At 51.8% G+C, this 27,816-nt stretch overlaps 1 protein-coding gene across 1 annotated transcript in view; it reads left to right on the top strand.

Annotated features, from left to right (window-relative positions):
- Nucleotides 1-1,559: 1,559 nt before the first annotated feature.
- ZBED4 (zinc finger BED-type containing 4) overlaps nt 1,560-27,816 on the top strand; it is a 32,727-nt gene continuing 6,470 nt past the window's right edge. The window contains exon 1 of the mRNA XM_041756655.1: nt 1,560-1,722. The gene's annotated coding sequence lies outside the window, so the exon portion shown is untranslated. The remainder of the gene's footprint in view (nt 1,723-27,816) is intronic.

Genomic DNA, 27,816 nt, shown 5'->3' with positions numbered 1-27,816 from the left:
TGGAGGAACAGCCAGGACGAAGGGCCCGAGGTGGGTCGAGTGTAGCTGCAGCCAAGTCCTCCCTAGAGGGAGGGCGGTGTGGGCCTGGTCACCACAGCTGCGAGCACTCTGGCCTCGAGTGGCAGGGGAGCCCCTGAAGGTGTCTGGGCAGGCAGCACGGCAGGGGCTGTTCCTTCATCTAGGGCCGGAGTCCACACCTTTTTGCAAGCGGTTTGGTGGCACATACTCCTAGCTGCTGTGGTCACATGTTGCAAGTACTCCTCCACTCGGCCTGCGTGTTGCGAAACTGGCTGCAGGCAGCGCTGCGCGAGCGGGTGGGGCCGGGTCCCAGTGAACTCCATCAGGACGCTGACATTCGAATTTCATAGCATTTTCATAGGTCATGAAACACTATTCTTATTTTGACTTTCCCAGCCACTAAAGAGTGAGAAAATATGCTTAGGTCGGGGCAATAAGAAAACCCAAACGAACCAAAGCCCACACACAGGTGGCCGGTTTGATTGGACTGTGGCCCTGGTGCATGCTGCCCCCCGCCCCCGCCTGTACCCAGGATCACCGATACCCCGTGGCAGGCAGCACTCTGGGAGGCGCGATCCATCCGTGAAAACAAAATATATAAAGAGCCACCGCCTGCGGCCGCCGGGACAAACAACAAGCGAGTGCAAGGGAGAGGGCCCTCGGTCCGCAGTCACGGGGTCCCGCCAGCGCGGCCTGGCCCCTAGCAGGAGCGCGGACACGTGGCAGTGCGCACCTGCGCCGGGCCCTACAGCCAGCTGTCGTCCGCACCTGGGTGACAGCAGGGCTCGGGGCCAGGCCGGGTCTGCGCTGCTCAGCTGCTCTGCACACTGTCCCACTGCTGCATGACCCGAGCCCCGGGCGCCCGCACCCGCCCGCACCCATCCCCACCCGTCCCCATTCCGCGGCTGCCAAGAGCCCCAGGCCTGCGGCGCGGCCCCCACGGGGCTCCCGTTCTAATCCCTGGGGTGCAGGGGGCAGGCCGCGCGTGGAAGCACCTTATCGCCTTAGACTTAAGGGCTTAGATGCACCGGCGCGAAGGCGCAGCAGCCCTCGGAGCCCCCGGGCGCCACGGAGGACGCTCGCGCCGCGCCGGGGTAAGCGGGTCTGGGCGCGTCCTGCGGCCCTGGGCTCCCCGCACCGCCGCCGGGACCGCCGTACCCCGGGCCACCGCGGGCAGACCCTCCAGCCGCCCACCCGCCAGCGCGCCCGGACTGCGCCTGCGCGGAGGCCCGAGCCCAGGCCGGAGCGCGGAGTCTGCGCCTGCGCGGGAGGGAGGCCGAGGCCGGGCGCGGGGACCAGGCGGGCGTGCGGAATCTGCGCCTCTGAGGCCGGTCCGCACCAGCCCGGGGCTGGGGACCGCGCCTGCGCTGCCGGCCCGGCCCGGGGGCGTGGCCGCGCCTGCGCGGTCGGCCCGTCCCGGCGGAGGGCGGGAGACGGCGCGTGCGCGTTGGGCCCGGGCTCGCCCCGTCCGCCGCGCCTGGGTCCCTGGGGCCGCCCGGCCCCGCCCCCGGCCCCGCCCCGCGCCGCGCGGGGCCCTGGGAGGGGCGCAGCGTCCGGCGGCGTCGCGGGCGGCGGGCGGCGGCGGCGGCGGGAGGGGCCGGCGGGGGCAGACAAAGCCGCGGCTAATGAATGGGAGCTCCCGCCCGCGCCGGCCATCGTCCGCAGGAGGGCGGGAGCCGCGCCGCCCGGAGCCCCGCGGCCGCGGTGAGTGTGCGGCGGGCGGGCGGGCGGCCGGGGCTTGCGGCTCTCCGCGGGCTGGCGCCCCGGGCCCGGCCGTCCTGGCGCGCGGCGGGGTCGGGGTCGGGGTCGCGGCGGGGGCGGGGGCGGCCGGGGGCGCGGGGGGCGCCGGGGGCGCGGGCCGGGGCGCCGGGGGGCGGGGCGGGCGGGCGCGGCCTCCGGGGGCCCGGACCCCGCCCGCCCCCGCCCCCGCCCCCGCCCCGGGCCCGCGGCTGACAGCTGGCGCGCGGCGGGCCGGGCGGGCCGGGCCTGGGGCGCGCTCTCCGGGCGGCGGCGGCGTGTGGACAAAACACCCCGAGTGCTGGAAGTTGGGGCGGGGGCCGGGGGCGCGACCCCGAGGCCTCCCCAAGCCCCGGCCGCCGCCGCCGGGCCGCGCTGCAGGTGGGTCCGCTGCTCCGCGCTGCTTCCAGGAAGAGCCCGCCGACGGCCTCGGTTAAATGTCTCAGGAAGCACATGCCGCGGAGGCTCGCTGGCCCGTCTGGGCGCCGCCGCTGCATCTCGTGAACACGATGCGAATCACCCGCCCCGCGCAATCGCACCTGGTCGGGGATCGCAGCTGCTCGCCCCCCTCCCTCCTCCCCCCGGCGACCCCGGGGACCCCCGCACCTCCCTGCAGCCCTGCGAGCCGCTCTCCAGCCAGGACACCGCTGCTCTCATCCTTCTCTTTGTATAAAAAAAGGGAAGTCGTTTGTTTTGAAGTTAGCTCCGTCTGCATCAAGTGCACAGCTTTTAAAAAATCCACTTTAGACTTCAGTGAGGCTGGTTTGCCAGAGCAGGGGCACCCTTTGCGACTTTTTATATAGGAATATGAATGTTTGTTGTTTTGCATATATCGTGGTGATTAAAAAAATTAGGAGACTTGAAAAGATTTAGTTGAGGTCTCTGAGTAAATACTACAAAGAAGCCACATTTCGGGGTTTTTGTAGAAAGATTTTATTTATTCATGAGAGACCCAGAGGGAGAGGCAGAGGGAGAAGCAGGCCAACGCAGGACTTGATCCCGGGACCCCGGGGCTACTCCCTGAGCTGAAGGCAGATGCTCAACCACTGAGCCACCCCGGGCGTCCCCTAAATTTCAATTATGGATTGATTTTGGTCACTAAGCAAAGCTGCCTTTTAAGAGGAAAGTGCGAGCAGGAGTTGGGCTCTGCCTTGAAGTCCTCTGCGGGATGTTGGTGCAAGGACACATGCCTCCTAAAAGCCTTATGCAGGTCCTATCTCCCTGTCACACTTCACATTTTCTCAAGAAGACATGGGACAAGGCAAGACGTCTTCTGTGAATCTTCTCAACGTTTCAAAGGACACGGTTAATCCCCGTGTATTGGAGGACAGCTTGGACTCTTATTCTCCCTGACAGGTGATTACCTGACAGCCGCCCCCTCCCGCACACACTGGTCTGGTTATTCCTGATATTTTGGACCTGAAAGCTCTGTTCTTTAACATCACTACGTGCAAATCAGGAGGTTTGTGAGTAATTCATGCTGTGGAAAGAATGTTGTAACACAGGGGAGAAAGATTTAAAGTGAATTGTTAGGGCAGTGGCTTGAATTCCGCGTCTGTGCCATGGAGCCGATGCAGGATATTCAGAGAGCGGAGGAACCGGGTGTCTTGTCCAGCACAGAGTAGGGTCGGGACAGTGAGCAGAACTGGGAGGTGCAGCTGTCGCAGCAGGAGGAGCCGTGATCGTGGTCAGTGCCGTGTGGTCTGCGCCCGGCCCCAGCTCCTTCAGTTGGTGAACTCCGGTCTGATTCCCCCCCCCCCCCCCCCAGCACGCAGCACGCGGTGGTGATGATTGCCTCGAGGGGTGGGGAGCAGCTGAGTGATGCTGGCATCCAAGCCTCCGCCTCCGGTGGCTCTGGTCTCCAGCGTTCTGCTTCCTCCTGAGCTGCTCTGCGCAAAGCACAGAGCTGCGAGTCCTCGGCTGTTGTTCTTCTAACGACGATTTGGTTTTTCAGGCACTATTTAAATCCCAGGGCCTGAGAGCGTGAGCTGTAGGAATCTGTTATTTACGCTCTGTTCTTAGCAAATCTAGCTGCATAGTGTCACAGTTCGCCCCTGGCCCTGATGAGTGTAGTGTCTGCAGTGTTTGGACTCACGGATGTGCCGTCCACGCCCCTTCCAGGGGCTGGCCCTCTTTATACCCCCCTTTCCTGCTCTCCTCCCTCACTCCACTTCCCTTCCCCCGGTGTCTCTCCATTCGGAGATGGCTCAGATCACTTCCTCGTTAATTACTTGGTGATGTGCTCCAGGTGGTTGATGTTCTGGAAAGCATTGCTGCGAGAAAGCTAGCGACTTTCCTTCTCATGCTGCCTGTTTCTGAGGCAGAGGTCCTGGAGGAGACAGGTGCTGGACTCAGGATCCTGGCCTCTTGCTCTGTACCCAGCACAGGCCTACCTGCTGAGGGCAGCCTAGCCTACCTGCTGGGCGCAGCGGTGGTTTGTAAAAGGTGGCCTTGCCCTCAGGGAACCTAAGCCTGATGCTGGGAATAGACTTAAGCCAGAGATAAAGGGCCAGCCTGTTCTCCCAAGGAAAATTCAGGCAGGTGCGAGCAGAGGGGGTGGGCAGAGTCTGTTCGAGAAGTGTGTTCCAGGAAGACCCCTTCTCGGGGAGTCCAGCCTCAGGGGCCTGGGCCACAGATGGAGGCCCTAGGGAAGAAGCGGCGGAGAAGCTGGCCCCACTGCTTGAGCCTGAGCCCTGTGGGTGCCTCCGTGTCCGCGGCAGCCTGTGCTCCTGAGGGGCATCTGCGGTGCAGCCCTTCCTGGCACTCACCCACCGCTGACAGCGGCCTGGGCCTGGGGTGGGCGGGCTGTCCCCTGCCGGCCCACCTTGGGGTTCTCCGTGTGACCGTTCCTTGATCTGGACCGAGTGCCCCTGGCCCCCTGCACCTGCTCTGTCCTGCTTCACTGTCCTCACAGACGTAAACCATGAGGGGCCGTGTTTCCATCCAAGGCCACCGCTGGCTCATCTGCCCCTGATGGTCTGCTCACTTGCCAGGCGAGGGAGCAGCAGCGGGAGCGCTGAGCTCTTCCGGGAGAGCTCCGGTTACTCTGTCACAGAGGCCGTGATCCACATCCTGTAAGTAAAAGGACACTCTAAAACTCTTGGTAGCTTCCAACCACAGCAGCAATTTCTGACCTATTCCTCGTGGGACTGCCCTGTCCCCATGGGAAAAGGTAGGCAGGCAGGGTGCTGCTGTTGGGTAGAGGGGACCCACAAAACGAGTGAGCAGAACCAGCAAATAGCCCCGGTCTGTGACCCAGAACATTTCAGGGACAGAACGGAGACCAGCTGACCTTAGCATGGGCTGTTTGCTTGCTTTGGAATGTGCTTTGTTTCCAAGGTAGCCTTATCGTGATTTCTGACCACATCTCATGGAAACGGCTCTGGTTCTGGGTTTCTGAACTTTAACCCTTCACAGCGGTCCCTGGCTCTTGGTTCTGTCTCCCTTCAGGGCGCAGCCGGCTCTGGGTTCTAGTTTTCCTTTTTGTGAGCACAGTGGCTCTTGTGGAACTTCTGGCTTCGAGGCGCTTGATGCTCTGGCCACACCCCAAGGCTGTGTTAGTTATGCCTACGCACACTCAGGATGTGTGAAAGGTACTCTCAGACGGAGGCCAGATCTTAATTTATGACCTTGCTGGGAAGACTGTTGTCTCCAAGCGGGAACCAGGCGGCAGTGTCGCTGTGGCTTACTGACTCATTGAGAGCGTGTGAACCTTGAGTTGGACACAAGTGTGCTTCAGGGTTTTAAACGTATGAATTATGAAGTTTCTAACTTACAGAGAGCGCTGGTCGGAGTCACCCTGACCGCTACCTTCTGCCCAGATGCTGCTTGCTGAACTTTTTCAAAGGAAATCACAGATACTCACCCCTAAATGTCCTTTTCTCCAAAGAAGAGGCAGGTGGGGACTGTTCTATAGGACCAGCACATGGTGCCCGACGACGTCTAGGATGGGGACAGGGATGTCTCGGCATCACCCGGGCCAGTCCCCGCTCCTGTCTCCCTGCTTGGCCCCAGTCGTCTTTGGTAGCCCATTTCTCCAAACCAGAATCTGGTTTAGGTCATTATTTTCTCTCTTTAAGTCTCTTTTCTTCGGGAGTAATGTCCGCCCACCCAGTTGTTTCCGTGACATTGACTTTCTGAAGAGACTAGGCCTGTGAGTGCCCTGTGTTCTGGATCTGGTTTGCCGGTGTCATAATCTGACCTGTTCCTCTGCTCCGCACCCCCCCCCCCCCCGACTGCTCGCCCCTATGCTGGGATCTGATGGCAAGAGGCTTGATGGGCAGCAGGCGGCACATGTTCACAGAGGTGATGCTGTGTGCTTCCTGCCACACCACTCTTGGAGGCTGTCCTGCTTCGGATGCCAGCTTCCCTGTGTTCTTCTCTGTGTGGCCACATTGGATGTCCTGAGTAGGCAGGACCGATGCTGGACCCGCCCCCTTCATCCCCACTCATCAGGGAGCAGCGCTCAGGGCATTTAGCTTCACTGTGGCAAATGCTTTTGTTTTCCCTTTTTCTTTCTTGAATATTGGTGCAGGGTCATGGATTTTTATGTATTCATTACATTTGGGTCTATTAAAGTCTTCTGTGTGTGTTTTGATGTTCACACGGTGTAGTTGAGCAGGTTGTAGCTGAGCAGCTGGGTGCCCCGCTGAGCGGGCTCCTGTCCTCCCTCCATCATTCTGAGAGCACTTCCCTGGCTCCTTTTCCACCTGCCAGCAGCAATTGCTCCAGAGCGCTGTGGTCCCTTTCTGTGCAGAAAAGTATTTGGAAACCAAGGGCTCCGTGGTGGTGTGTTCACTGTGTTTGCGTATTATTGCTGCTGTAAGGACCCAGCTGATGGACAGAAGTAAGGAACTTTTTTTTAAAGCATTGTCAGTTCATACCGATATATGTATATATATATATTTTAAAGATTTATTTATTCATTTATTTATGATAGACACAGAGAGAGGGGGAGAGGCAGAGACACAGGAGGAGGGAGAAGCAGGCTCCATGCAGGGAGCCCGATGCAGGACTCGATCCCGGGGCTCCAGGATCCCGCCCTGGGCCAAAGGCAGGCGCTAAACCACTGAGCCACCCAGGGATCTCCATACCAATATTTTTAATGCAAGTTTGAAATTATATGGATTTACCTAATTTCTTTGATTTAGAAAATTTCTCTTTTCCTTATCCTGAAAATCTTGATTCTTACTGTCATTGGCATAATTATTTGTTTTATGTTCAAGTATATGTAAGAGGAGATACCTAGGTGGCTCAGTGGTTGAGCATTCGCCTTCAGCTCGGGGTGTGATCCCAGGGTCCAGGGATCGAGTCCTACATCGGGTTCCCCACAGGGAGCCTGCGTCTCCCTCTGCCTATGTCTCTGCCTCTCTATGTGTGTCTCCTGAATAAATAAATAAAATATTAAAAAAGAAAAAAAAAAAACAAGTATACGTAAGATAGGGTGTAAAATTACAATACTGTGTCACTACTACTAATGGGGCTCCTTAGCAAAGTTTAAGGCACTTTTGGTGTTTGTTTTTAAGATTTTATTTAAGTATCTCTACACCCGTGCGGGGCTCGAACTCAGACCTCGAGATCTAGAGTTGCGGGGCAAGCTCCGAGCCCCAGGCCCCACGATGGAGCCGGCAGGGCGCCCCCAGGGTGCTTGTGTTCTTGGTGCATCCTGAGTTGACTATGGATAAAGTACTGTGTTTGACAACAAGCCTCTTGATGAATATTCTTTTGTCTGTGGTTATGTTGCCTATTTTATATACAGTTAGTTTTTTTTGTTTCAGTTTGGAATTTTTAAATTTTATGTTCAAAATAGTTACGTGGCTCAAAAGTCAAAGTCATATGAAAGATAGCAGAAATCTTACATCCCTGTTTCCTCCACTTTTTATAGGCAACTGTTTTTATTTCTGTTTTTCCTGCAGAAATTCTGGTTTCCTCTCTCATCTGTCATAAAAGGTAGCAAGTACGGTTTCCACTGTGCCTGCCTCTGGCTTCTGTGTTCCCGGCCTTCCTGGAGGGTGGTTTTCCAGCTTTGACTGCCCCGCCACGGTGGCTCCGGGGGCACGTGTTGTTTCATACTCGGGGTCCCCTGGGTGCGGGGATGTGATGTTAGTGCCCTGCTACTCAGAGCCTCAGGGTGGAGGGTGTTCCCAGCTCTGGGTCTTTGCCAGCCTGACCCAGGGAGACCTGATGTTTTGTAGTGTTCCTTTAATAGGCTTTGATTTCAATGTAAAAAATGGAAAAATATATTTTAAATCAGATGTGTTTGGTAGCCAGAGCGTTTGCGATCGTGACATAGACGCTGTGTTCTGGAAGTCAGCGAGGGCTGGCCTGCCCCCCCCCCCCCCCCCCCCCCCCCCGCGCCGCCGCTCCTGCCTCCGCGTCAGAGTCGGAAGGTGGTTTCTTTCATTCTTTCAATAAAAAATAAGTTGATTTTCCAAGTGAGAACATTGCCATGCATTTTACCATTTCTAGCCTATGGAAAGGATCCTCTGATTAGCTTCCTTTTACTTTTTGGTATTTTTCTGTTTGAAACTAAAAGTACGATGGAGTCCAGAGACTTTGGTTTGGGGTGCCTTCTTTCCGTCTCCCCGGCTCTCATCCTAATTTGGGATCTGTGCGCTCACCGTCCGAGCACAATAGGATTCCTTCATCGCTGTGGTGCCCAGCATCCGGGAGCCCTCGGGGTGCAGAGAGCTGGGGCGGCCACCTGTCCTGGGGGAGCCAGGCTGCGAGGGCAGCGACGACGTTGGTTCCGGAAGGCTCCTGTGTTTTCCGCAGTGTCCTTGATTACACTATTTCTGTTTGCTGGAGAGTCGAGTCAGAACCAGGGCGTAACTAGTTCCAGATGCCTTCCAGGGAAATCCTCTTCAGAGTTTTGGGGTAGGTGGCAAAAACCAAATTATTCTTTACACATATGTTAGAATTATGAAAACTGCCACAGTAACATAATCCTTTTGTGGTTTGAAAACCAAAGATAACTTGCTTCTTTTTTTTCTTTAATTTGTGCTGAAATAGTAGGCAAATATTTTCTGTAGTAGTTAACTGCTAGATCAAATGACAGTATTTTTCCTAAATTAGCAACATCATTGCTATTTATGATTATGAAGTAATATGAACAAAATTAGCAAAGTAATAGAGAAATGTAGAAAGTCGAAAGTGGAAGTCTTTCATGATTATTGCAGTTAAGTTTCATATACTCTTCAGGACATATATGTCTGGATACACGCTTACACCCAGGGCATCTGGGCCACCTCTCCTCTGCCATGTGGGCCGCCACGGGAGCACTCCCTCCTGCTCAGGTGGGACAGATGCATCGGGGGCCACTCAGGTGGCTCTGCCGAGGGATGCCTAGATGATTTCCAGCTTTTAACTCTTATTTTTATTTATTTTTTTTAAGATCTTATTTCAAAAAGAGAGTGAGCGTGCACACGTGAGCAGGGTGGGGGGTAGAGGGAAAGGGACAAGCAAACGTGGGGCTTGATCCCACGAGCCTGAGGTTTTGAGCGGAGCTGAAATCCCACCCAGGCGCCCCTTATCTCTTACTGTGAAGCATCACATACGTGCAGAGAAGTGCTCATCTCAGTGAATGGTCACCAGGTCAAGAGATGGAAAATTGCCCCTGTGCCCCCATCCCCCCAGCCCTAAAGTTAATAATTTTGGCAGCTTGTACCACTGTTGTTCGTATCCCGGGATCCCGCAGTGTGTGTTCTTTCTAGCTGGATTGCTGGGTATGATGGCAGTTTCTCTACCTTCATTGCTGTAGGATATCCCGCCGCGAGGACCTATCGCGGCAGGTGCATATAGTCGGCAGCCAGCCCTTGACCGTTGTGAACACTGCCATGAACCTTCCTGGGTTTGTCCTTCTCTGCACATCGGCAGCATCTTGGTTGTGTGACCCCGATTGGTCATGGGATGATACCGTATGTGGAGTTCAGTCTTACCAGGTGCTAGCAAGCGCACCCCAGTGTGGTGGTGCTTGTCTGTCGCAGGCCTTCACCAGTGTTGTCAGGCCGGAGTATGTGTGTGTGTGTGTGCACGTGTGCGTGCATGTAGCCATCTGACAAGGCATACGTGATTGTGGCTTTAATTCATATTTCCATGATTTTTTAGCTGCTTAATATTAGTGTAGTCTGATTTGTCCATCTTCCCTTGATAGTTCTATTTTGCTCTAAATCAAGATTATAAGAGTATTTTTTCATTGTAATTATTATTGTTTTCTCTTTATTTTTTTAATTTTAATTTTTTAATTATTTTTATTTATTCATGAGAGACACACAGAGAGAGGCAGAGACATAGGCAGAGGGAGAAGCAGGCTCCCTGTGGGGGCCCCATGTGGAACTTGATCGCAGGTCCCAGGATCACAACCTGAGCCGAAGGCAGACACTCAACCACTGAGCCACCCAGGGATCCCCAAGCCTTTTTAATTTTAAGGTATAGCACAGACACAGAGACTGTGTGAAGTAAATGTATAGCTTGAGGGGTTATTATAAGATGGATGTCTTTGTGATCATCACTTGGGTGAAGAAGTAAACTTTTGCTGGCCCCAGAATCCTCCCCTGTATCCCGTCCCTGTCCTGTGTCCCAGCTTCCCTCCTCCTGACGTAACTGCTGACCTCACCCTTAGCGCAGTTCCTTCCTTCATAGTTTGATGACCCCATCGCATCCCTCCAAATAGGAGTTAATGTTCCCGTGTTTATTCAGAAGCTGTTGTAGTATTATCTGTAGCTCCCCGCTAGCCCCCGTGAAGTTTTTCGCAGTCGGACTTGTGTTTCTCCCCGTCGAGACTTTGCTGATGGCAGTCCTCCAGTGTACTTTGATCTGTCCTTGGTTTCCTTGAAATCCGTCCTTGGATATAGAGGTTTGATAAGATTTGGGTTTGGCCTCTGGTGAGACTCCCTCACAGGGTGTCGTGTTGAGGAGGTGCCTGTGTGTGGTGTCTCTTTTTTAAAATAGGCCCCATGCCCGGCGTGGAGCCCAGAGCGGGGCTTGAACTCACAACCCTGAGATGAAGACCTGAGCTGAGATGGAGAGTAGGACACTCACCTGGCTGAGGCACCCAGGTGCCCCTGGTGTCTCTCCTGTGTGATGCCGGGAGCCAACGATGCCCAGATGTACAAGTGTTCATTCATAACACATTATAGACGGTGACGTTGTGATGTTCTGGCCGAGCGGCTGCTTCCATGTTCCTGAGCTGGACTCCTGTAAGGGGGAGCTGTCGTCATTGGTACCTGGGTCTGTAGTGCTTGCAGGACACCCCAGGTAAAAATGCTTGGTTCTTCTCTTTACCAGTTTTCAAAATAATGAATCACTTTTCTGTCATCCTCCAAAGGTGACCCACTGAGGTTATGAACTCAGATTTTAAACATATTGGGTGAATTTTAAAATCTTATTCACGGTCCCCGTTTGTGTTGAGATTGTGTCATGTTTGGGCAGCAGGGGTCTCTGTAAGCTGGCGCTGCACACTTTGGACACAATCTCAGCTTGTTCCCAAAGGTCCCTTGCTCTCTGGTGTGCGATGATGCCCTGGCATGGCATGTGCTCTTCCCGCCCCAGACCTGGGGGAGCCATTCTACAGGGGGCCCTGTCTGTTTTAAGGGGAAATGGTGTTCAGAAGCACGATCTGCCCATGAGGGACACTCAGTGCTGTTGGATCGGTGGTGGTTTCTGGATCTTTGCGGTGGACAAAGCCAGGGTGTGTACTCTGACCACAGGCAGTAACGTTGTTCATTGGACTTTTTGTACGTTATGTCCCCACCTCCCTTATCCACAGGAACCCAGGTTCTCTAGGGTGGAGGACAGGAGAGCACCAGGCCATCGCTAATTGCTTGTTTACGGTCTTGTCGCTGCCGGTGTCACTCTCTCGGGCTGGCACCAGCAGTGACACTACCCCATATCGTGACTCAGCAGTTACTGTTTGCATCAGACCTGCCGTCCCTCCATCCTCCAGTCATTTCAGAGCCTAGCGCATCTCTCCCAGAGACCCTTGTGAGCCTTAGCTCTGCCAGGAAACCCACGCTAAAGGCTCACGCCTGACTTCTGGTTCAGATGTCTTCTCTCCTGGGGTTCTCGGAAGGTCGCACGGAAAATATTACCTGAATTCTTATGTCGATAATAGCTTTTATGTGTCCTTTGTACTTGAAAGTCAGTTTGACTGGTTGTAAAGTCTTCAGTTCACATTTTTTTTCCTTCAAAAACCTTAAATACTATTTTCTTGTCTTCCAGCATAAAGCATTGCTGTCAATCAAACACATGGTAATTTTCTTTTCTTTCTTTCTTTCTTTCTTTCTTTTTTTTTTTTTTTTTTTTAAGATTTTACTGATTTACTTGATAGAGAGCACGAGCAGGGGGAACAACAGAGGGAGAGGGAGAAACAGACTCCTCGAGGAGCAGGGGGCCCAATGTGGACTTGATCCCAGGACCCTGAGATCATGATCTGAGCTGAAGGCAGATGCCCAACTGATGGAGCTCCCCAGGCACCCTGTAAATTTGCTTTCTTTACTGTAAAAATGACTTTTTTTTTTTGCCTGAACAGCATTTTTGCCATCGTTCAGCATAGATTTGTCCTCCACACGGCATGTTCTATCATTATGGGGCTCCACGGAAGGTTTTTAGGTTTTTACTTTCTATTCCCTGGCTTTGTCCCCTCCACTTTTGCGAGTCGGGGAGGTGCTCTGATTATGTGTGTGTTGGATCTTCTTTACGTCTTTTCCATTCACTTCTCTGGGGTCTTTTTTATTCCTCCTTTTTCATTAAAAAAAAATTCTTTTCCTCTTCTGTTTCTCTTCAGTAATCAGTTGTGGAGTTTATTTGTTCCCATGGTGCTTCTAGCTTCGTGTTTATTCTCGAAAAACTATTTTACTTTTATTTCTCATGTTTTCCTAAGACCCATAACCTCATTTCAGTGTTCTTCTAGCCTCACTTAGGTTGTCCTTTTGTATTATTTTTAAATATTTTTAGCCTCTTTTGAAAGAAGTTGCAGTTTTCATATGGTTTAATTTGAGGTTATGATTTCTGATGTTTCATAATCTGTGGAGATGCTTTCTGCTCTTCATTATTTTTTCTCTTATCTTTTTGTGAGATTTGACCTTAATTCTTTCTGCTGCTTATTGTATTCATTTTCTGGTGCTGTTTTAATAAACTGAGTGGCTGAAGACAACATACCTTTGGAGGTCAAATCTGAGATGGGTCACGCTGGGGTGTTTCCAGGCTCCCTTTCTTTCTGGAGGACATCAGAAAGATGTCCTCTGCCAGTGGACCCCTTCCTCAGTCTTCAAAGTCAGCAGCACCACATTGTGTGGGTTCTTTTTTTTAAGGTTTTATTTATATGAGAGAGAGCACACGCATGTGCATGAGTGGGGAGGGGCAGAGGGAGAGGGAGGGTCAGACTCCCCGCTGAGCAGAGAGCCCCACCCAACCTGGGCCTGGATCCCAGGACCCTGAGCCAAAGGCAGACACTTAACCGACTGAGCCACCAGGCACCCCAACATGGCCCTTCTCCTGATGGCATCACCCCCTGTCTCTCTTCTGCCTCCTGCACTGTAAAGATCCTGTGATCACACTGGGGCCCCCCAAATAAGCCGGGGTAATCTTCCCTAATTCCACATGCAGCCTGATTAATAATTCCTCCTGGCCGTGTAACCCAGCATACTCCCAGATGTCAGGGTTAGGACGTGGCCTTCTGACGGGGCTGTTATTCTGTCGCTTTTATATTTATTTGATGTTAGTGGGTTTTTTGACATGTAAGGAGATACAACTTAGCAACTTCTAGCTTCATGATGCTTCCTTATCCTGTGAAAACTGTGGGGCCTCCTTTGTGTATGTGGTGACCAGTAGCTCGTCCTTGCTGCTGCTCTCGGGCTTTGGGTCCAGGTGATGTGGCCTCTTGGGCTGAGCTGGACAGTGTCATATCCTCTTCTGTTTTCAAAGAGTGTGTGGAGAAGCCATAGTATTTCTCCTGTAAATGTTTGAAACAGTTCACCAGTGAAGCCATTGGGGCCTATGATTTTCCTGTGGAAAGATTTGAAATCACTAATTGGATCTTTGTACTTATTTATAGGGTCCATTCTGGTTTTCTTTCTTCTCAAGTCACTTTCCCATTGTCCATGAGTTGTTGAGCTTGTTGGTATGTAGTTGTTCATAGTATTTTTTATATTTCACTCAATTTGTGAGGAATCAGTGCTAACATTCCCACATTTTCTCAAACTTTGTCTTGTATTCTTGGTTAATCTAGCTAAAGATTTGTCAGTTTTCACAATGTTATAAAAGAACCAGTTTTTGGTTTTGTTGATGTTCTGTATCACCTTTCTGTTTCTCATGTCACTAATATCCATTCTAATCTTTATTATTGTCTCTTTTCCTGCCTTTTTTCTCCAGGGTTTTTGTTTTGTTTTGTTTTTGTTTTTGTTCTTACAGTTAATGCTTGCTTTTCTTTTTAAATATATAAAATATGATTTCAGATTTTAAAAAGTTTTTATTTAAATTCCAATTAGTGGGACACCTGGGTGGCTCAGTGGTAGAGCGTCTGCCTTTGGCCCAGGGCTTGACCCTGAGGTCCCAGGATTGATACCTGCACCGGGCTCCCTCCAGGGAGCCTGCTTCTCCCTCTGCCTGTGGCTCTGCCTCTCTCTCTGTGTTTCTCATGAATAAATAAATAAAATATTTTTTAAAACAAATATAAATAAATTCCAGTTAGTCGGGGCACCTGGGTGTCTCAGTGTTTGAATATCTTGGCTCAGGTCATAATCCCAGGGGTCCTGGCATTGAGTCCCACATCAAGCTCCCTGTTCGGGGGAGTCTGCTTCTCCCTCTCCCTCTGCTGCTACCCCTACTTGTGTGCACTCTTCTCTCAAATAAATAAATAAAATAATAAAAACATTTTAAAAAGATAAATAAATTCCAGTAAGGTAATATACGCAGTGCACTATTAGTTTCAGGTTTACAACATAGTGAATCAACACTTCAGTATGATTTTAGGGTTTTTTTGTGGCCATCCACGTGCACTTGAAAAGAATGTGTATTCTATGGTTTTGGATGGAATACTTTGAAGAAATGCTTTACATTATTGATTTGAGGCTTTTCTTTTCTAATATAGGCATTTCAAACTATACATTTTTCCCTGAGCACTTCATCATCTTATAAATTTTGATGTGTTATGTTACTTTCATTTGGATGAAATGAAATTACTTTCTAATTTCTCTTGTAATTTCTTTCTGACACATGGATCATTTAGAAATGTGCTTTTAGGGCAGCCCCAGTGGCGCAGCGGTTTAGCACCTCCTGCAGCGTGAGGTATGATCCTGGAGACCCTGGATCAAGTCCCGCGTTGGGCTCCCAGCATGGAGCCTGCTTCTCCCTCTGCCTGTGTCCTCTGCTTCTCTCTCTCTCTCTCTCTCTCTGAATAAATAAATAAACAAATCTTAAAAAAAAAAAAAGAAATGTGCTTTTATTTCCAAATATTTATTGATCTCTCAAATTTCCTTCTGTTACTGTTTTATAATCTAACTGCCCTATGGAGAAAGGACATACTTGTATAGTTTCAGACCTTTTAAAATGTAGTAATGCTTGTTTCCTGGCCTAGCATGTGGTGTTTTGTGTGCAGGTGAGGGAGGCATGGGTGGGGTGGTTGTTGGTGCGGGGCAGTGGACGGCACTGGCCCATCTTCTGCAACCCTGCTGGCCTCCCATCCGCCTGTTGTGGCTGACCTGCCTTCAGGTTTGCTGGTCTTTCTGCCTGCTTCTGAAGCCCTCTCCTGAGTGTTCCTCTTGTAACTTCTGCATTTCAGCATCATGATTTCTGCTTGGTTCTCTTCTGCAATTTTTCTGTCTGTATTGCTATTTATTTGGTGAGACACGATATTCTTTGTTTTATATGTTGTCTTTATACACCATTTCCTTTAATTTAGCCAACACATTTCTAATGCCTGATTTAAAGTCTTTGTCTAGTAAGTCCAACATCTGGGCCTGCTCAGGGACAGCTCCTGTGGACTGTTTTTTTCCCCTGTGTGTGGGCCATGCTTTCCTGCTTTTGTCATACTTGGTTTTGTTGAAAACTGGACATCAGATCATCCTCCCCTTTGTGTTTGGTGTTATTGCTGGAATCTTGTTTTGTTGTAGTCTGTTTCTCCTGTGGCTTTCTTTCTTTCTTTTTTTTAAAGATTGATTTATTTATGATAGACATAGAGAGAGAGAGACAGAGAGACAGAGACACAGGAGGGAGAAGCAGGCTCCATGCAGGGAGCCCGAACTGCTGGGTGTGCCATCTGGCCAGGGGCTGCGTGTGCGCGTGTGCCTCCGACCTTGAGCCCCTTGCCCTGTCTTCCGGCCTGTGCTCGCAGCAGCGCAGGGGCAGCAGGGGCGGGGTGGGGCGGGGAGTGCAGGTGCTTCCTGGGCTGTGCGCCCTTCCGGACGGGTGCGGGAGTTTGCCAGAGCAGCTCAGAGCCCCCATGGGCGTCTTGGTTCCCGGGTGTCCCCCCGACCCCTCCCGGGCTCTTCCTGGCCCGCCGGATCGTAGCTGCCGGCGCTGTGCTGCAGAAGGCGGAACTGCTTGTTCCCAGAGCTCCCGGGGAGCGGGCTGTCCTCCCCGCAGGCTCTCAGGCCCGTCTCGTCACGGCTGTGGCCTGTGAGTGCGGCTTTTCTGGGCCCGGGACGAAGGTCGGGAGGCGGCAGTGCAGTGGCAGGAACTTCGTGTGGCCAGGAAGGTGGCAGGCCTGGAGGTACGGCCTTTCCTGAGCCAGTGCCCCTCGCGCAGTTGTGACTGGCCCCTTGCCCCGCGCCCCGGGCCCTCCCGGCCCTTCCCTCCGCTGTGTCGTCCCCCGGCCACTGGCCCTCTCGGTTTCCAACCAATCCCGGCTGCTCGGGGTATCACATGCCTGCGGCGGCCACCCCCACACCCACCTGACCCCACACGGGCCCTGACGCATGCTTGGCTTGTTCTCTGTGCTTCTATTTGGGACTGAAGGAAACCCCTCGCTGGTCTCACCTTGGCCTTGCTACCCTCCTGAGGGGGCCCTTGCTCTTCTAGTTCTGTGCCCTTCCCACCGGGAACAAGTGGACCCAGTTGTGTTTGAAATGCAGGCAAGAGCCACCCTCCAAGGAGGCTGCCCAGGACACCTGCCCCAGGACTGGCCCCAGGACGCCTGCCCCAGGACTGGCCCCGGGACACCTGCCCCAGGACTGGCCCCAGGACGCCTGCCCCAGGACTGGCCCCAGGACACCTGCCCCAGGACTGGCTCCAGGACACCTGCTCAGGGCGCCTGCAGGGCTGCCTGCCTCCGGCCCGAGACAAGCCCATGCAAACCGCTGTCTCCACATCTCCACAGTGGAAGCTCGCTCCTCCGGGTAACGGATGCTTAGCTCTCAGAAACTACCTTCTGGGTGCCGTAGGACTTAGCGAATAAGTACCTCTTTCAAGGCCAAGGGGAACCTGGGTTCTCACTGTTGCAGCGACAAGTTCCAGATATGGATAAAGGGAGCGGCCATGACCCTGGGACGTGGGGTTGAGACGGGAGGTGCCGGGGTGAGCGTGCGTTTCTGTCATGGCGCATGTGCGTGTAGCTGTCCGTGCGTATTGATGGTTTGAACGAATTCCGCTGGGCGAGCTCGGGGCACACGCGAAGAGCACATCAGGTGCCACTCCGCACCCCACCTTCACTCTCCGTGGTACTTGCCTCCTGCCTGCTCATGAGCCCCGTGGCTCGTGCTCCCCTGCCTGATGGACCCCCTGGCGCATCCCCTCCAGGGCAGGCCACCGGCTGACACATGCTGTCTTCGATCTGTCTGATGGTCTGCTTATTTTATATCAATTTCTGTGGGAGGGACGCAGGGTGGCTCCGCGGTGGCACATCTGTCTTCAGCCCATGGCGTGACCTCAGGGTCCTGGGATCGAGTCCCGAGTCGGGGTCCCCGCAGGGACCTGCTTCTCCCTCTGCCTGGGTCTCTACCTCTCTCGGTCTCTCGTGAACAAATGAGCTCTTTGAAAAAAACTTTTTTTTTCTGTAGGATTATTTTCACTGAGTATTAAATTCTAGTTTGGCCCTTTCTCCAGAACTTTGAAGTATCATTCTTTTTCTCTTGGTTCACATCACTTCTCATAAAAAGTCAGCAGTCTGTCTAATCTTTTTTTTTTTTTTTCTTATGGGGACACCAGGGCGGCTCAGTCGGTGAAGTGTCTGCCTTTGCTTCCAATCATGATCCCACGGTCCTGGGTTGACCCTATATTGGGCTCCCTGGTCAGCGGGGAGCCTGTTTTTCCCTCTCCCCCTCTCTCTGTGTGTCAAATAGATAAGTAAAATCTTTAAGAAAAAAAAAAACAACAATAATCTTTCATATGCAGTATTCAGTATCCAGATTTCCCACATTGTCTAAAAAATATTCATATATAGTTTGCTAGTTAAGGTCAGGATTCAAGTATAAATTGTTTGTTAAGGAAACTGGGTTGTTTGTCTTTTTTTTTTTTTCTTTTTTTTTTTTATTTATTTATGATAGTCACAGAGAGAGAGAGAGAGGCAGAGACATAGGCAGAGGGAGAAGCAGGCTCCATGCACCGGGAGCCTGATGTGGGATTCGATCCCAGGTCTCCAGGATCGCGCCCTGGGCCAAAGGCAGGCGCCAAACCACTGCGCCACCCAGGGATCCCTGGGTTGTTGGTCTTGAAGAATTTCCCATAATCCAGATTTTGCTGATTTCATCATTCTGGTGTTATTTAAACACGTTCCTCTGTTCCTTGTAATTTTTATCTGTTTTATCTCTTGTTTTCAACACATCTTGAAAATCTTGGGTTTTGTATGGATTCTCAAGCCTGTGGTCTGCAGGCTTTCATTCGTGCTGGGAATTGTGTTGTCGGACAGTCTTGTTCCCACACTTTTTTTTAAATTTTTTTATTTATTTATGATAGTCACAGAGAGAGAGAGAGAGGCAGAGACACAGGCGGAGGGAGAAACAGGCTCCATGCACCGGGAGCCTGATGTGGGATTCGATCCCGGTTCTCCAGGATCGCGCCCTGGGCCAAAGGCAGGCGCCAAACCGCTGCGCCACCCAGGGATCCCTTGTTCCCACACTTGTTTGCAGCTCTCCTCCCTGCCACTTCGTGCCTGTGTGCCCTAGACAGGTTTCTCAGCCTCTCTGTGCAGAAAAGGCAAAGTAAACTGTCCTCAAAACATTTTTACGGGGTTTCTGTATGTATGTATTTATTTTAGAGAGCGAGCGAGCATGGGGAGGGGCAGAGGGAACAGCTTTAGTAGGCTCCACGCTGAGCACAGAGCCTGACGTGGGGTTTGAGCTCAGGACCCCGTGATCACGAGCTGCAGGGCTTAATCCACTGAGCCACCCCGGGGCCCCTGTCCCGTGCTTTAAATGAGATACTGCAGGCTAGGCTCTGAAAAGATGGCCCGTGGGAAGCACTCAGTATTAGCTCTTACCATCCCCGTCATCCCTCTGTGTTGCCTCAGGAGTCTCGAGAGGGCCAGGTCGCTGTGGGACGAACTGTCAGCCTGGAAGGGAGAAGGGTGCGCTCCTGCAGCCCGGAGGGCTAGGGACCCACCTCGCCACCTGCAGAGGACAGAGGACAGTGTGGCACAGGAACACAGAAGGGAGTGCTGGGGGCGAGGTGGGCAGCGCAGGGGCAGTTGCGCGGGGTGACCAGTGTCTTCTGCAGAGGCCTCGGCTTGCTTACACACATGGCTTGTCTTTGGTGAAGGACAGCGGTGTCCCCTGTCCTTTCCATCCGCCTGTTGCCTGGGCTCCAGTACAGCGTTTGTGGGAGTGTGGTTGGGCGGCCGTGCTGCGGGCTCACGCTGGCGGGCCCCAGGCACTGTGCGGCAGCCGGCGTGCCCCCAGGTGGCCTCGGGCCACTGCCGTGCTGAGCACGTTTGTCAGGAGTAGGGGCAGAAGTGTCGTTATGTGGTTTTTTCTCTGTCGTGTGACCAAGGCCTTCCTCCGTTATTCTGTTAATATTTTTACTCATATGTTACCTATAACTTTAGAAAAAAAAACATTTATTGATTGATTTTAGAGAGGGGGAGAGAGTGAGGGTGGGAGGGCAGGGCAGAGGGGCGGAGGGGGCTCAATCCCTCCACCCTGAGATCATGACCTGAGCCGAAATCCAGAGTCCAAGGCTCAACTGACTAAGCCACCTAGGCGCCCCCTGATTTGGTAAATGTTAAGAACTTGCTAAGTTTATTGACATCTTCCTGTGATCATAGGGACGTGGATCTGTTTCTTGTAGTGTCTTTCTGATTTTTGGTATCAAGGTGACACTGCCTCATGAAGAGCTGGAAAGTATTTCTTGGATCTTACAGAAGAGTTTGTGTTTCACTGATTCTTTCTCGTCAGTGTTTGGTAACCAGTGCAGCCAACTGGGCCTGGAGCTTCTTTTGGGAAGGTTTTTAAACTATAGGTTCAATTTTTTTTTTTTAAGGGAAGATTTTTTTTTTTTTAAAGATTTTATTTATTCATGAGAGACAGAGAGAGAGAGGCAGAGACCCAGGCAGAGGGAGAAGCAGGCCCCATGCAGGGAGCCCAATGCAGGACTCGATCCTGGGTCTCTAGGATCATGCCCTGGGCCGAAGGCGGTGCTAAACCGCTGCACCACCCGGGCTGCCCAGGTTCAATTTTTTAAATACACACTTGGCTTACCTCTTTAGTGAGTTTCTATAACATGTGTCTTTCCAGGAATTTGTCCGTTTCATCTAAGTTGGCTGAATTTATTGTCATAAAGTTATTTGTGTATTTCCATATTTTACCCTTCTTTCCTGTGAGGTCCAGCCTGGCAGCCGTCTTGGGTCCTGGTGTTGGTGATTTGTCTTCCATCTTACTGACCTTTCCAAAGAAGCAATGTTTCATTTCAGTGACTTTACATCTTTTCTCACTGTTGTCTTCTCTCGGTTTACTTTGGCATGAAATTTCCTTTCCTGTTCTTCCTGACTTTTGCCTTTGACCCTTGGCTTAATGTGGAAGGGTTATTTATTTGAAAACATTCCAGGGATCCCAGGGTGGCGCAGGGGTTTAGCGCCTGCCTTTGGCCCAGGGCGCGATCCTGGAGACCCGGGATCGAATCCCACATCGGGCTCCCGGTGCATGGAGTCTGCTTCTCCCTCTGCCTATGTCTCTGCCTCTCTCTGTGTGTGTGTGTGTGACTATCATAAATAAATAAAAATTAAAAAAAAAAAAGAAAACATTCCAGATTTTCCCAGATATTCTATTGTTGATTTCTTGTCAAAGACCTTTGATTTCAGTTCTTTCACATTCGTTGAAGTTTGCTTTACTGTCCTGAGAACAGTGGATCTTGAGGAACGTTTTGTGTGCATCTGTAAATAACACGGGTTCTATTTTTGTTGGCTGAACAGTTCAATAACTGTCAATTAGGTCAGGCGACAGTGGCATTTTTAAAGCTTCTATTGCCTTTGGTGACGCTCTCTCTACCTGTTTAGTTGACTGTTGAATTAGATGTATTGACATCTCTAATTGTGACTCTGTCTCGTCTCCCTTTAGCTCTGCCCTGTGCGCGTCTGGTGACTTGGCCGTTGTCCCTTCTCACAGAGTCCCTGTTGTCCCTGGTATGTCATCCTCAATCTCCATCTGAGGTTAATGCGGCCACTGCAGCTTTCTTGTGATTGGTATCAGCACGTGCACCTTTTCTGTCCTTTGGCTTCTAACCTGTTTGTGTCTTTATGTTTAAAATTTATTTCTTGGGGAGCCTGGGTGGCTCAGTTAAGCGATGGTTAAGCCTCTGCCTTCAGCTCAGGTCGTGATCTCGGTCCAGGATCGAGCCCCGCGTTGGGCTCCGGGCTCAGCGGGAGTCTGCTTCTCCCCCTGCCCCTGCCGCTCCCCCTGCTTATGCTCTCTCCTGCTCTCTGTCTCTGAAATAAATCAGATCTTTAAAAAAATAAAGTTTGTTTCCTGTGAATGATAGAGTTAGTCTTGATTTTTTATCCAATCTGACAATCCCTGCCTTTTTTTAAAAAGTTTTTCTGTGTGTCTAGGGAAACTCCCATTTCTCCTTAACTCACTCTCCAGTCACAGACACTTCTGGTCACGAATGTGTGGGTGCTTTTCCCCACCGAGACCAGGTCTCCAACCCCGCGGGGGGTCCTCCGGCTGCACTCACCTCTCACACCATCTGCCCAGAGTTTGTGTCACATCCCACAGGGAAGGGCTGAGTCCCATGGGGGGCAGGTCCCCGGGTTACCCACAGCCTCTGTCCGGCGCGGCTCCATGGGACCCCCACGAGCCTTTCTGGAGTCCCACTGCTCCCCGGAGCGGCTCAGAGACCTCGGGGGAGCGCCCACTCCTCTCCTCATTGATCCTCAGTGACAGCTGTGGTGAAGGATACAGGTGAGCAGTGGGTGGAGACATGCAGGGCGGGCCCCAGCACAGGCGTCTCTGTCCTCGTGGAGTTGGGGTGTGTCACCCTCCCAGCACGCGGATGTGCTCCCCAACCTACGGGTCCCCTGAACCCCATACCCCACACGTGTGGGATTTTCATGGCGGTTTGATCACATAGGCGTGATCAGGTGTTCCCTGAACCCCCAGCCTGGGATCGCAGCTCGGCGTGTCTGGTGACCATTCCCCACCCGGGAGCCCACCCAAATCGCCTCATCAGCAGCAGACACTCCAGGCTCCCAGGAGGTCCCCGGGGTCTCAGGAGCTCCGTGCCAGGACCCGAGGGCAGAGACACACATGCGTGTTTCTCACGTTATCCAGATTGGGATTTATTTACATTCAGTAAATCACACATTTAAAGTATACAGTCTGATGAATAAATATGCATACACATTTAATCTTATTTATGTAGGTAAACAGCTGCTATCAACACTATTCAAACCTTGGTGTGCACATAAGCCATATATGTATGTCTACATACAACTGATTTTCAACAAAATTACAAAGGTATTCATCCTTTGTTGAAAAGGAAGTCTTTTTAACAAATGGTGTTAGAACAATTAGATATTCATATACAAGCCAATAAATTTAAATATTTCAAAGATCTAAATATAAAACACAAAGTGGTAAAACTTCTAGAAGAGAAAACACAGGAGGAAATCTCTGTGACTAGGGTTACGCAAAGATTTCTTAGTATAATCCCAAAAGCACAATCCATTAAAAAACAAATTGGTAAATTGGATTTTATTAAAATTAAAAGCTTTTGCTTTTCAAAACACACTGCGAAGAGAAGACAAGCCTGAGACTGGGGGGAAATATTTGCAAATCACATACGTGATAAAGGGCTTGTTTGCAGATTCGTGGGGAGCTCTCAGAACTCATATCAAGAACTGCCCAGCCTAGCGAGAGCACAGACAAATATTTCACGAAGAGCTGTGAATGGTAGATATGCGTGGAAGATGCTCAGCGGTATCAGGCTTTAAGGAACACACCTCCAGTTTTTGTACATCTTAACACTTTTTCCCTTTCTTACTATTGCTGTTTAATACCAGCCATCCTGGTGGGCACGAAGTGATCTTAGTACTTTGGTTTGCACTTCTTGAAACGATTAATGACATCAAGCCTCTTTCCTTGTGCTTTTTGGCCATTTGTGAGTTGGGTAGTTGGCTTGGTTGTAGCAGTTGTCTTTCCTGGATATTAACCCTCTATCAGATATATGATTTGCAAATATTTTCTCTCATTCTACACCTTGTCTTTTCACCCAGTAGTGTTGTTTGATTCTCATGGTTTAAATTTTCCAGTTTTTTTTTTCCTTTCTGTGTTTCCTCTTGTTTTATTTCCGTGTATTATATCTGCATGTTATCATTTACCTCTGCACATTGTACCATTATACCTTTGTGTTCGTAATGCCTGTGTTAATATTCCTGTCTCCAGATTTGACCATCTGCGTCCTAGCTGGATTTGACCATCTGCGTCCTAGCTGGGTCTGTGCCCATCAGTGATTTTCTCCTGGTTAGGGGGTCATGTTTTCCTGCTCTTTTGTGTGTCTGGTAATTTTTATTTGATGCTAGCCATTTTGAATTTTACTTTATTGTGTGCAGGGTGTTGTTACATTCCTGTAAGTTCTGTTGAGACTTGTTTTAGGACATGATTAAATTAGTTGCAGTTTGCCCCTCTTGGGGCTTGTGCTGAGGCTGCGCTGGGATGGCTCCTGAGAGACCTTTATTCTCAGCCTCCTGCTGAGTCTGTGCCCTTCTGAGGATTCTCCTTGCTGTTTCTTCTTGGGAATGCAGGCCATTCCCGGCCCTCCTTGCTGTTTCTTCTTGGGAATGCAGGCCATTCCCGGCCATTCCATTAGATAGTCCGTCTCCTATCTGTTTTCTGTTGGAGCCCCCTGCTCCACTCCTGCTGCCAACGTGGCCCTGACTGGAGCGACAGGGATGGACACCCTCGTCCGACCTCAGGACGGTGTTCAGTCTCTGTCACTGAGCAGAAGCAAACAGGGACTCCAGGCTCATGTGTCCTTTATAGGGTTAATGAAGTTTTCTTTTGTTTATCATTTGCTGAGAATTTTTATCATGAATGTGTTGAATTGTATCATGTTTTTCCCACATTGTTGAAATGATGGTGCGGTTTTTCATTCTCTGACTGTGGTGAATTATATTAACCTATTTTTTTTTAATTTTTATTTATTTATGATAGTCACAGAGAGATAGAGAGAGAGGCAGAGACACAGGCAGAGGGAGAAGCAGGCTCCATGCACCGGGAGCCCGACGTGGGATTCGATCCCGGGTCTCCAGGATCGCGCCCTGGGCCAAAGGCAGGCGCCAAACCGCTGCGCCACCCAGGGATCCCTATTAACCTATTTTCAAATGTTAAATGAACTTTGCAGCCTTGGAGTAGCCCCGTTGGTACTACTGAATCTGATTTGTCAATGTTTTAAAAGGAACTTTCTTTTATTTTCATGAGTGTATTGGCTGTAATTTTAAAATCCTTTTCATTGTGGAGATTTTGAGCATACCCACAAGTAGAACCATGGCGCGCATCCAGCGACGGCTGCCCTGTGCCTGTTCGTGAGCATCCGCACGTGCATGATTCATGTATGCCTTCTGTCTGCCCCAGCACCAAATCAGATTATTTTGCAGGAAAGTCCAAATACCGTACCATTTCATGCTCCAAATAAATACTTTCTTAGTGGGATTCAAATATGCACTAAGTGTTCACATTTCTCCAACTGTCCTCAGATTTTTTTTTAAGATTTTATTTTTGTATTCCTGGGAGACAGAGAGGCAGAGACACAGGCAGAGGGAGAAGCAGGCTCCCTGCGGGGAGCCCGATGCGGGACCTCCTATAGTACTCGATCCCAGATCCCCGGGATCACGTCCTGAGCTAAACCGCTGAGCCATCCGGGTGGCTTGATTCCAGAATCTTTAATTCCTTCTAAAGGAAGCTTCCTGCCCATTACCAGTCCAGCCCCTGGCCTCCGCTCACCTCCCTGCCTCTGGACACCCCTCTCTGTGAGTATTGCATGTGAATTCTGTCACCCAGTCAGTGTGCAACCTTTAGTGTCCGGCTTCTTTCTTTGAGCTCGGTCCAGCAAGCTCGTCGTGGTTCCTCTGTCGTGGCCAGCACGGTCTTGCGGAGGTAGCGCTGCCGCACACTTTTTCTGCTTGTGGATTACATTTGGGCTGTTTCCACTCTTTGTCCGATGCTACTCACGCACAGGTTCTTGAGCGATGACATTTTCATCTGTCCTCGGTATTTACACAGCAGCTGGATTGCTGTGGTGACTTTTTATACATTTGAGAAGCTGCCAGAGTGGTTTTCCAGGGGGGCACCCCATCTTCATCCCAGTGGCAGTGGGTGAGGGTACCGTATTTCCAGATCCTTGTCAGCACTTGTTATTATCTGTCTTTTTGAGTGTCGCCATCCTGTGAGTGTCTCATTGTGGTTTTGATTTATGTAAACCTAAAATTGTAATTTTTAAAAAGTCTTTTCCCAAACTGACTTCTTGTTTTTTTTTTTTTTTTAATTTTTATTTATTTATAATAGTCACAGAGAGAGAGAGAGAGAGAGAGAGGCAGAGACACAGGCAGAGGGAGAAACAGGCTCCATGTACTGGGAGCCCGACATGGGACTCGATCCTGGGTCTCCAGGATCGCGCCCTGGGCCAAAGGCAGGCGCTAAACCGCTGCGCCACCCAGGGACCCCTGACTTCTTGTTTTTATAGTGTCTTATGTTTTGGTCATTTTTGTTTGGCTTCTGTACTAAAAATATATATATATATATATATATATATATATATATATATATATATATATATATATAATTTATATATACATGTAATTTTTCTTAGGAATTATGTAATTACACATACTGTTTTACAAACACAGGTCCATATAATCACTCTGTGCTCCGTGGTGACACCAGGAAGTCTTCGTTGTTGTAAACCTGGTGCTGCTACTGGCTCTTGCTCCTGGTGGCCTGCTTCCTTTGTGCTTACTGAGATCTTATTTGTAAGCTAATTTTTCATTCTGAGTATTTGCCCGAACTTTGTGCAATTCATTATTTGGGATGTTTTCTGAAAAACGTGAATTTGCTTCTGGCAGGAGCTAGCTGCTTGTGAGGTGCGCACACTGTTTTAGGGTGGCTGCACTTTCTGCTTTGTGCAGCAGGCGCCAGGTGAGCCTGGCATTTCAGCATTCGCGTTGGTAGTGTGCTGGTTTGCAAGGGCCCTGGGCCGGCCCCACAGCCTTGCCTCCTGGCCCTTGGCCACGGCTCGCCTGGCTGGGGTGGCCACCTGGGTGCTGCCTGGGGCCAGCCCTGGTTGGCGGTGCTTGGCCTCCTAGCGGGCATGTCCATGTGAACATGGTGAGAGAACCGTGCGGCTGAGTGGGCGAGTCCAGGGCCAGGGCGGTCCTGGGCAGGGGCTGAGGGCCATGGGGCCCGCTGGGCAGGGTGTAGACGGCAGCCCTCACTGCTCCATCGTGCCACCCAGTGCCCCAGGTGCAGGCCATCCCCACGGCCCCGGTGGCCGTGCGGGGGCTCAGGGACACGGAGGGCAGCCAGCTGGCCCCGGCGGGCAAGGTGCGGAGACCCCCAGGGCTCGGGCTGCCCTGCAGCCGCTGTGCCAGTGGATGTGGTGTCCTCCCCGCACTATGGCCGAGGCGCAGTTGCCCGCGCCGGCCCGGCCTCCGGTGCTCGAGGCGGGTGCCCGGTGTGCTTCAGCCTCATCCAGGCCAGCGGGGGCGGAGGCGGGCGCGGGCGGGGCGGGCGCGGGCCAGGCAGTGAGCGCATCGTCCCCTTGGCGGCTTGACCGCACAGGGCCTGCTTGTGCCAGGCCCCAGGCGGCGGGGCAGCCGCCAAGAGACCCCACGGGCCGGAGCGCTGGGCCACCCGGAGGGCTGCGTGCTGGTGGCACCTGGTGCCCCGACACAGCCCTGGGGCCGCTGCGTGACACTCGCCCCTCCCTGCCTGCCTTTGCTTCTCCGTTTGAGTCCTCCTCCTTGCTGGTGTTTATGGGGGGGTGCGCTGTCGGGCCCCACCGGCATTCTGCTGCTGATTATGGGTCGTGTTAAGTGTTTCTCTCCCAACTGTGTTTACACTAAACCCCTGGTCCTGTAGGAAGAAACAACATACGTCTATAGTAGGTTTCTAGAATCTATTTTCATATGTCAGCATGTTCCTTCTGCCATCTCTGCTGCCGGGCGCGGGGAGGCCCCGGTTGCTGTCGTCTCAGGCCTGTCCGTGCGCCACTGCCCGCACATCCCTCCGTGTGCACCCCGTCCCCGACCCGTGTGCCAGCCCGCTCCGTCCCAGCCTGTCCTGCTCACACGCCTGCCCCGGCGCCATTGCACACTGGCTGCAAGCGTTCACTGTGGTGCGGCGGTTCCCAGGGCCACTGTCCCGTCCCAGTGCCCGTGTCATGCTGTGGTGCCTGCGGAGTGGACAGGCGGGACCCGGCTGGACGCGGGCTCCCTCTTAGGTGTTCAGCGTGTAGTCTGAGTTGGTTATGTCCTGGGCCAGCGGGGTTTGGTCCCCACTTGGTATATTAACTCTGAGAGCAAAGTGACAGGAGAGTGGCTCTCGGGGGCTCTGGGCCCCACGGGGACACCCCAGCCGCCGGCCGTGGTCGAGGTATTCTTGTTCCCTGGTCCTTGACCAGTAGATCCTTGACACTTCAACTCCT

The sequence above is a fragment of the Vulpes lagopus genome, chromosome 5 (assembly GCF_018345385.1).
Source record: "Vulpes lagopus strain Blue_001 chromosome 5, ASM1834538v1, whole genome shotgun sequence".
NCBI lineage: Eukaryota > Metazoa > Chordata > Mammalia > Carnivora > Canidae > Vulpes > Vulpes lagopus.
This window is presented reverse-complemented; position numbering and strand designations above follow the sequence as displayed.